The following is a 3620-nucleotide window of genomic DNA, read 5'->3' as shown; positions in this document are numbered from 1 at the left end:
AGAGCCAGTAAGAGGGAAATCTTTCCCATTTCCCTCCTGCCACAAAGAGTGATAATGCTAATGCACACTAGGTGACTAGGGTGTTCCCCGGCACACCTGACACACCCTGTGCACATGCCTATGCAGAGATTACATAATTTCTATATAATTTCCCTATGACTGTCCTTTACATCTCACTCTTTGTGCTCTTCTGTACAAGAGAATGAATACCCCAGAAGTAAATCTCTTGTTATTCTAGTCCTATAAAGCTGGTTATACACTAGTAGAATGCATTTTAAAAAAATTTAATTTGAAGAATAGTTGCTCAATTTTGTCATTTGTAATCAACGTTCATTTTTGACCACAGAAAATCAAAGGAGCAGGATAGAAACTTTTTTTTAAACCGATTTTTAACAGTGTGTGTGGTTTCATTTGGTAAAGTGCATTCAAGCCAAAGTCGAATCTATTTCTTGGCAACGGTGGAATAAGGCCATAATTCTGAGCTATAAGGCATCATCCTGTGTTGAACATTGGGATAATGGCCAAAAGATATTAAACAGATGGTACCTTACACCATATAAACTTTCCAAAATCTACCCATCACTCTCCCCAACTTGTTGGCGATGCAATGAACAAACTGGTTTCCTTTATGATATTTTATGGAATTGCAAAAATCTTAGTCGTTTTTGGAAATCAGTTTCGACATTTATTGCTAACCTCACTGGTAATTTACTTCCCCTTACTCCCGCAATGGCCCTTTTAGGAATAAATCTGGATCTTTACTCTGTAGAATATAGAACAGTAGTAGCAAATGTATTAATAGCAGCAAGGCTGACTATAACAAAACTATGGAAATCTAACGAAGCACCGAATTTATCTGATGTTGTTATAAGGTTAAATACACAAGCTCAATATGAGTTAATGTTGGCATATAAAAATTACAACACGGTCAAGTTTGAGAAATTGTGGCAAATTTGGATCAGTCACCCTAGAGCAGTGGTTCTCAACCTGGGGGTCAGGACCCCCTCAGGGGTCGAATGACGATTTGCCAGGGGTCACCGGATCCTGGGCTGTTCTTGAAGCCCACACTGCTGTCCCAGCCTTTTCACGGCCACCCAGCTGGGTTGTTCCTGGTGCCCGCGGCCGCTCACTCAGCCCCTTTGCAGCCACCTATTCAGTTCACGGCATGGCTGGGGGGCCAGAGACTAGAGGTCAGCTGACTGGTGAGGAATGTGAAGTGGGGGGAGCTGGAGGAGACCCTATCTTCTGATTTCGGCATCGGTGTCACTGCTACGAGACACCACAAAGTCGGAGACACAGTGAAGCCGGAGACACCGTGAGTAACACTACCTGTGATTATAGTTGCCATTTAAAGTCCCCACTGCAGTTCTCAGATTAGCAGATGACCTCGATCAAGGCTGAAGTTGGATGATCAGAACTCCCCCCCAGCACTGCCAATCATCCCAACTTCCAGCCAGCACTGCCACTCATTCCATTCCCCCCACCAAGGAGTAAGAAAAGGAATAAAAATAGAGAATACATGGAAGGGGGAGGAAAAGAGGGGGAGGAACAAAGAAAAAAGGGAGAGAAAGAAAAAGAGAAAGAACAAGAAAGATGGCTAGAGAGAGGGATGTGGGGAAAAAAAACGAAATTAGGATAGAGAGAGATAAAGAGGAAAGAAAGGAGAACAAAAAGAAAGAGTGGTACATTCTAAAATGTACCATAAGGGGTTTTATTGTACGAATGGAAGGGACTCAGGGAGCGTTAAATATCCGTGGGTTAGGGGCACAAATTACTTGTCTTACCTTGGGTGCTGACAACCCATGCTACGAAAATAATTTTACTATTAGGGGGGCCCCACAACTTGGCAAATTTTATCGAGGGGTTACGGCACTAGAGGGGTTGAGAACCACTGCCCTAGAGCTTCTACCTCACTCAAAAACATGAGCTGCAGTTCTTAAACCATATTTCAGTATTATTCCATGAGTAATATCAAGGCTTCACAGTTCTGTCTTTTTCTAATTTCTTGAATTGTCCATGATAATGTTGTCATTATATTAGTTAGCGCCTGTTTACAGTTAGAACCCAGTGGGGTAAACAGGAGTGTTACTATACTGATTATGTATGCTTTAATTGATCATTTGTGTGACTATTGTCCATTACTTTGATTGAGATTAGGATGTAAATGTTTTACTGCTGTACCTGATTGTTATATACCAAAACCAGCTGCCTTTAATTTTTCTGTTATTTGTATGGAAATTTCAATAAAAATTCTTTAATGATAAAAAAAAAAAAAAAAAAAAAAATGAATATTAAAAGCAAACTAAATTTTAAGCTACCTTGAAAACACTTTTGCCAATCTGTCAAATATACTGAAAATTTTTGTGTGACACTTTTTTAAAATTAATTTTAGTACAATTTTTTGTTTGAAAATCTACTAGTATATATCCAGCTTAAGATAAATAATTGGTCTAGGGGAACACCTTTATACTGTATAATTAATGGATAAAATATGCTCTGTATTTTGTGTGCCTTGATGTGACATAGAGAAATATCAGTGAGGATATTCTGCAGCCAGCTGGTAAGAGGAAAGCATTACATCTGGATGTTTTTGTATGACAGATGTCATCCTTGGATCACTGTGTGTCTAGCACAGTAATATGTGGCCGTGTCTTCCACTTTCACATTGTCTATTTGTAGATATGCCGTGTTTATGGACTTATCAGATGTTATTGTGAATCTTCCCTGGTATGAAGAAGAATATTTTACATCTCCATTATCAGGATCAATCCTCCCAATCCATGTCAGTCCTCTCCCTGGAACCTGTTGAACCCAGTGTATATAGGTGCTGGAAATTTGAAATCCAGACCCAACACAAGACGTCTTCACCCTCTCTCCAGGCTTTTTCATTTCTGAGGAGGACTGAGTAAGTGTTTGTGACATGACCCCTGTAACCAAGAATAAAAATATGATGAGAAATAAGATGATCCCATCAGAATGGTTTACTGATTTTTTCTGTATTCCAGACTTACCAAGAAATGAGGACAGACACAAAAGACAACAGGATAGAAACATGATGTCTTATTGGCTTTAGATGTTCTGAATGTTCTGAGAGGACACCAAGATCTCAGTAGAACATCTCGGTCGGTCAGTTCAGCTTTTCTACCTGGCAGGATGAGACAGGAAGCAGAGATGGGATTTGCATGAGGGGAAGAAGACTATAAAAGGCTGAACATTCTCTTCTACCTACAATGAGATATATAGCATAGATCTCAACTGTCCCACATTGGAACAAGTTCCCCCTGTCCCTCTTTTTTCATCAGTTGTCACTCTTTTTGGCCTGATTTCTATAACAAATGTATTATTTAATGTTTTTACTGCCCTACATACTTCATCAACCCCTTAATGATCGCATTTGTTATGTTGAAACGCCAGTAAAGGAAAAGTTGTGGTTGAAAAAAAGTATTTGTGGGTTTAGCCAATTATTTTTTGCCTATTTAATTCTGCCCAACATAACCAGGGACATTGAAGAGGAGTGTTGTTTGCCTACATATTTTGTGCCATAATATGTCCATTTATCTTACTGTATCTTAGAAAGTTGGGAGATATCTACAGTATGGCATATACTGTATAGGGGGGAT

At 39.5% G+C, this 3620-nt stretch overlaps 1 long non-coding RNA gene across 1 annotated transcript; it reads right to left on the bottom strand.

Annotated features, from left to right (window-relative positions):
• Window positions 1-2631: 2631 nt before the first annotated feature.
• LOC141137528 (uncharacterized) lies at window positions 2632-3114 on the bottom strand. The gene is made up of 2 exons (XR_012243683.1): window positions 3012-3114; window positions 2632-2927 (listed from the first exon to the last, which is right to left on the bottom strand). It is a non-coding gene; the product is annotated as an uncharacterized lncRNA (long non-coding RNA).
• Window positions 3115-3620: the final 506 nt, after the last annotated feature.

This window comes from Aquarana catesbeiana, linkage group LG01 (genome assembly GCF_042186555.1).
Source record: "Aquarana catesbeiana isolate 2022-GZ linkage group LG01, ASM4218655v1, whole genome shotgun sequence".
Classification (NCBI taxonomy): Eukaryota; Metazoa; Chordata; class Amphibia; order Anura; family Ranidae; genus Aquarana; species Aquarana catesbeiana.
Note: the sequence above shows the minus strand (reverse complement) of the source record. Positions and strands in the feature narration are given on the sequence as shown.